The 5,000-nt window shown below is 46.8% G+C and overlaps 10 non-coding genes across 10 annotated transcripts; all 10 read left to right on the top strand.

Moving 5' to 3' along the window:
- Positions 1-171: 171 nt before the first annotated feature.
- AC3HAE_009759 (transfer RNA alanine (anticodon UGC)) lies at positions 172-243 on the top strand. Its single transcript has one exon. It is a non-coding gene; the product is annotated as a tRNA-Ala (tRNA).
- Positions 244-374: 131 nt separating this feature from the next.
- AC3HAE_009758 (transfer RNA serine (anticodon AGA)) lies at positions 375-456 on the top strand. The gene has a single exon. It is a non-coding gene; the product is annotated as a tRNA-Ser (tRNA).
- Positions 457-1,143: 687 nt separating this feature from the next.
- AC3HAE_009757 (transfer RNA alanine (anticodon CGC)) lies at positions 1,144-1,215 on the top strand. The gene has a single exon. It is a non-coding gene; the product is annotated as a tRNA-Ala (tRNA).
- Positions 1,216-2,004: 789 nt separating this feature from the next.
- Positions 2,005-2,086, top strand: AC3HAE_009756 (transfer RNA serine (anticodon AGA)). The gene has a single exon. It is a non-coding gene; the product is annotated as a tRNA-Ser (tRNA).
- Positions 2,087-2,405: 319 nt separating this feature from the next.
- On the top strand, positions 2,406-2,477 carry AC3HAE_009755 (transfer RNA alanine (anticodon UGC)). The gene has a single exon. It is a non-coding gene; the product is annotated as a tRNA-Ala (tRNA).
- A 131-nt stretch (positions 2,478-2,608) lies between these two features.
- AC3HAE_009754 (transfer RNA serine (anticodon AGA)) lies at positions 2,609-2,690 on the top strand. Its single transcript has one exon. It is a non-coding gene; the product is annotated as a tRNA-Ser (tRNA).
- Positions 2,691-3,377: 687 nt separating this feature from the next.
- Positions 3,378-3,449, top strand: AC3HAE_009753 (transfer RNA alanine (anticodon CGC)). Its single transcript has one exon. It is a non-coding gene; the product is annotated as a tRNA-Ala (tRNA).
- A 789-nt stretch (positions 3,450-4,238) lies between these two features.
- AC3HAE_009751 (transfer RNA serine (anticodon AGA)) lies at positions 4,239-4,320 on the top strand. The gene has a single exon. It is a non-coding gene; the product is annotated as a tRNA-Ser (tRNA).
- A 319-nt stretch (positions 4,321-4,639) lies between these two features.
- On the top strand, positions 4,640-4,711 carry AC3HAE_009750 (transfer RNA alanine (anticodon UGC)). The gene has a single exon. It is a non-coding gene; the product is annotated as a tRNA-Ala (tRNA).
- Positions 4,712-4,842: 131 nt separating this feature from the next.
- AC3HAE_009749 (transfer RNA serine (anticodon AGA)) lies at positions 4,843-4,924 on the top strand. The gene has a single exon. It is a non-coding gene; the product is annotated as a tRNA-Ser (tRNA).
- Positions 4,925-5,000: the final 76 nt, after the last annotated feature.

Genomic DNA, 5,000 nt, shown 5'->3' with positions numbered 1-5,000 from the left:
CAAGCATCCAATGTTTTTAACACCATGCTCTCCCGACATGAGATGTTAATCTTCAAAGGTCTGATAGATCTGAAGACCAGTAGTTGTCATGTCCAAGTGCTGAATGCCATGGACGAGAAAACCCAAAGCGTCTCCTGACGCAGGTTTAAAATGTACTATCTTGTGTTGTAAGGGGATGTAGCTCAGTGGTAGAGCGCATGCTTTGCATGTATGAGGCCCCGGGTTCAATCCCCGGCATCTCCAATCCATTATCCATGAAAGTTTTGGCGAGCGGAAATTTGATCGAAATTAGGTCATGCAATACTTTCCGCCACGAAAATGTTGCAGACTGCTACTGTTCGAACAACCGAGAGAATTGAAACTACGCCGCATGTGTTGTCGTGGCCGAGTGGTTAAGGCGATGGACTAGAAATCCATTGGGGTCTCCCCGCGCAGGTTCGAATCCTGCCGTCAACGGTTGCAGGGTAATCAGTGCATAGGTTTCCATACGCTAGTGCTGTTTAACACGGTAATTTGAGAAGGGTGCAGTTATGCACCAAGTGCTGACGGCAACAGAAGGGAAAAACCTTTCTTGTGTCACGATGAATGAGGCCTGCTGACAGCTGTTGGCCAGTGCTTCCATCGGCAGGTACACAATTTCCCTACCCAGTGTTATGCCGTAGTGCCAGTCAATAACCGCATTTCTCCCTTGTATCGTTAAGCAAAGCTACATGTATCGCTTGCACACACGTACAATTGAAGTAATCGGCCCATCTGTACAGCTTCCCATGTAGGAGTGCTGAGGTCCGATCACTAAGATGTGATCAAAGCAAGCTGTTGTCAAGAGTGTAAGACTATTTCAAAATGTGATCACACAACCTCAAACGTTGCAGTCTATTACTGTTCGGACAACTGATAGAGTTGAGGTCGAAAAGCACCATTGTCCTGGCCAAGCGGTTAAGCTGATGCACTAGAAATCCATTGGATCCCCCTCTCCATGTTTGAATTCTGCCGCACCAGTTCACCACCTCTGCTACTAGCAGGCAGGCCAAGTATCTGCCTCTCGCACTAGGATGGCCTAGTGCAAGTCAACCTATTGATTGGCTGTATCATTAAGCAAAGCTTCGGGTATTTATGGTAGAGATGTAGGCCAAAGAACAAAAAGGGGATGTAGCTCAGTGGTAGAGCGCATGCTTCGCATGTATGAGGCCCCGGGTTCAATCCCCGGCATCTCCACAATACAGGGAGAGAAAAACGACGTTTATGTCAGTTGTAGAGGTAAACAATTATCCAATCACGTGACATTGCTGAAATTTACTGTTTAATGAATGTTTAAACAGTAATGCGTTATACTGTTTAAAGGATCAACAGAAACATGTCATGGTAGTGCAGGCCTCTTTCGTTGTATTCTCAATCGTTTGCTGAAGCATTTCTGTTGAACTGAGAGTGGTGCTGTGGCTTGGCTGGTCATAGTGACTGTCTAGTCAACAGAAGATGCAGGGTTCTAATCACAGCAGTACGTTGTGTTATGTAAGTACCCCACTCAATTGGAATCCCTTTAGATGCCAGTTCTGATGGCTTCACACATGAGCGGGTCGCGCTACATGAGACATATTTCATTGGTGTCTCAAGTGAACAAATCAAAAGTGGTACTGCGGCTTAGCTGGTCAAAGCACCTGTCTTGTAAATAGGACACCCTGGGTTCAACTCCCAGTCTCTATGAAATGTACGATACCCTAGTGCCAGTCGATGACCTATTTGTCCCTTCTATCGTTAAGCAAAGCTTCAGGAATCGGTTGTACAGATGTACGACTGAAGTAACACAAGGGATGTTTCTCAACGGCAGAGCGTATGCTTCTCATGTAGAAGGCCTGAGGTTCAATCCCTGCCATCTCCGAGATGTGATCCAAGCACGCTTCTGTCATGAATTGAAGACTATTTCAAAATTAGATCAAGCAACCTACCCTAAATGTTCCACACTCTTAGTGTTCGAGCAACTCAGAGACTTGAAAGTGACGTCGGTGTGTTGTCGTGGCCGAGTGGTTAAGGCGATGGACTAGAAATCCATTGGGGTCTCCCCGCGCAGGTTCGAATCCTGCCGACAACGGTTGCACCTGTGCAACTTTTTCCATTCCCGAGTTCCGTCAACGCATGGCCACATCGTACGGTGACACTGCGTGAATTGAGTGCAAATATGTCAATCTTAGCATGTAGGAGGCGACATCTTCAATCCCTGGCCTTATCTGGATGAGGTCCAAGCATCCAATGTTTTTAACACCATGCTCTCCCGACATGAGATGTTAATTTTCAAAGGTCTGATAGATCTGAAGACCAGTAGTTGTCATGTCCAAGTGCTGAATGCCATGGACGAGAAAACCCAAAGCGTCTCCTGACGCAGGTTTAAAATGTACTATCTTGTGTTGTAAGGGGATGTAGCTCAGTGGTAGAGCGCATGCTTTGCATGTATGAGGCCCCGGGTTCAATCCCCGGCATCTCCAATCCATTATCCATGAAAGTTTTGGCGAGCGGAAATTTGATCGAAATTAGGTCATGCAATACTTTCCGCCACGAAAATGTTGCAGACTGCTACTGTTCGAACAACCGAGAGAATTGAAACTACGCCGCATGTGTTGTCGTGGCCGAGTGGTTAAGGCGATGGACTAGAAATCCATTGGGGTCTCCCCGCGCAGGTTCGAATCCTGCCGTCAACGGTTGCAGGGTAATCAGTGCATAGGTTTCCATACGCTAGTGCTGTTTAACACGGTAATTTGAGAAGGGTGCAGTTATGCACCAAGTGCTGACGGCAACAGAAGGGAAAAACCTTTCTTGTGTCACGATGAATGAGGCCTGCTGACAGCTGTTGGCCAGTGCTTCCATCGGCAGGTACACAATTTCCCTACCCAGTGTTATGCCGTAGTGCCAGTCAATAACCGCATTTCTCCCTTGTATCGTTAAGCAAAGCTACATGTATCGCTTGCACACACGTACAATTGAAGTAATCGGCCCATCTGTACAGCTTCCCATGTAGGAGTGCTGAGGTCCGATCACTAAGATGTGATCAAAGCAAGCTGTTGTCAAGAGTGTAAGACTATTTCAAAATGTGATCACACAACCTCAAACGTTGCAGTCTATTACTGTTCGGACAACTGATAGAGTTGAGGTCGAAAAGCACCATTGTCCTGGCCAAGCGGTTAAGCTGATGCACTAGAAATCCATTGGATCCCCCTCTCCATGTTTGAATTCTGCCGCACCAGTTCACCACCTCTGCTACTAGCAGGCAGGCCAAGTATCTGCCTCTCGCACTAGGATGGCCTAGTGCAAGTCAACCTATTGATTGGCTGTATCATTAAGCAAAGCTTCGGGTATTTATGGTAGAGATGTAGGCCAAAGAACAAAAAGGGGATGTAGCTCAGTGGTAGAGCGCATGCTTCGCATGTATGAGGCCCCGGGTTCAATCCCCGGCATCTCCACAATACAGGGAGAGAAAAACGACGTTTATGTCAGTTGTAGAGGTAAACAATTATCCAATCACGTGACATTGCTGAAATTTACTGTTTAATGAATGTTTAAACAGTAATGCGTTATACTGTTTAAAGGATCAACAGAAACATGTCATGGTAGTGCAGGCCTCTTTCGTTGTATTCTCAATCGTTTGCTGAAGCATTTCTGTTGAACTGAGAGTGGTGCTGTGGCTTGGCTGGTCATAGTGACTGTCTAGTCAACAGAAGATGCAGGGTTCTAATCACAGCAGTACGTTGTGTTATGTAAGTACCCCACTCAATTGGAATCCCTTTAGATGCCAGTTCTGATGGCTTCACACATGAGCGGGTCGCGCTACATGAGACATATTTCATTGGTGTCTCAAGTGAACAAATCAAAAGTGGTACTGCGGCTTAGCTGGTCAAAGCACCTGTCTTGTAAATAGGACACCCTGGGTTCAACTCCCAGTCTCTATGAAATGTACGATACCCTAGTGCCAGTCGATGACCTATTTGTCCCTTCTATCGTTAAGCAAAGCTTCAGGAATCGGTTGTACAGATGTACGACTGAAGTAACACAAGGGATGTTTCTCAACGGCAGAGCGTATGCTTCTCATGTAGAAGGCCTGAGGTTCAATCCCTGCCATCTCCGAGATGTGATCCAAGCACGCTTCTGTCATGAATTGAAGACTATTTCAAAATTAGATCAAGCAACCTACCCTAAATGTTCCACACTCTTAGTGTTCGAGCAACTCAGAGACTTGAAAGTGACGTCGGTGTGTTGTCGTGGCCGAGTGGTTAAGGCGATGGACTAGAAATCCATTGGGGTCTCCCCGCGCAGGTTCGAATCCTGCCGACAACGGTTGCACCTGTGCAACTTTTTCCATTCCCGAGTTCCGTCAACGCATGGCCACATCGTACGGTGACACTGCGTGAATTGAGTGCAAATATGTCAATCTTAGCATGTAGGAGGCGACATCTTCAATCCCTGGCCTTATCTGGATGAGGTCCAAGCATCCAATGTTTTTAACACCATGCTCTCCCGACATGAGATGTTAATCTTCAAAGGTCTGATAGATCTGAAGACCAGTAGTTGTCATGTCCAAGTGCTGAATGCCATGGACGAGAAAACCCAAAGCGTCTCCTGACGCAGGTTTAAAATGTACTATCTTGTGTTGTAAGGGGATGTAGCTCAGTGGTAGAGCGCATGCTTTGCATGTATGAGGCCCCGGGTTCAATCCCCGGCATCTCCAATCCATTATCCACGAAAGTTTTGGCGAGCGGAAATTTGATCGAAATTAGGTCATGCAATACTATCCGCCACGAGAATGTTGCAGACTGCTACTGTTCGAACAACCGAGAGAATTGAAACTACGCCGCATGTGTTGTCGTGGCCGAGTGGTTAAGGCGATGGACTAGAAATCCATTGGGGTCTCCCCGCGCAGGTTCGAATCCTGCCGTCAACGGTTGCAGGGTAATCAGTGCATAGGTTTCCATACGCTAGTGCTGTTTAACACGGTAATTTGAGAAGGGTGCAGTTAT

The sequence above is a fragment of the Micromesistius poutassou genome, assembly GCF_964030765.1.
Source record: "Micromesistius poutassou genome assembly, chromosome: 2".
NCBI classification, from domain to species: Eukaryota; Metazoa; Chordata; class Actinopteri; order Gadiformes; family Gadidae; genus Micromesistius; species Micromesistius poutassou.
The sequence above is the reverse complement of the archived record's forward strand: the minus strand, read 5'-3'. Positions and strand labels throughout refer to the sequence as shown.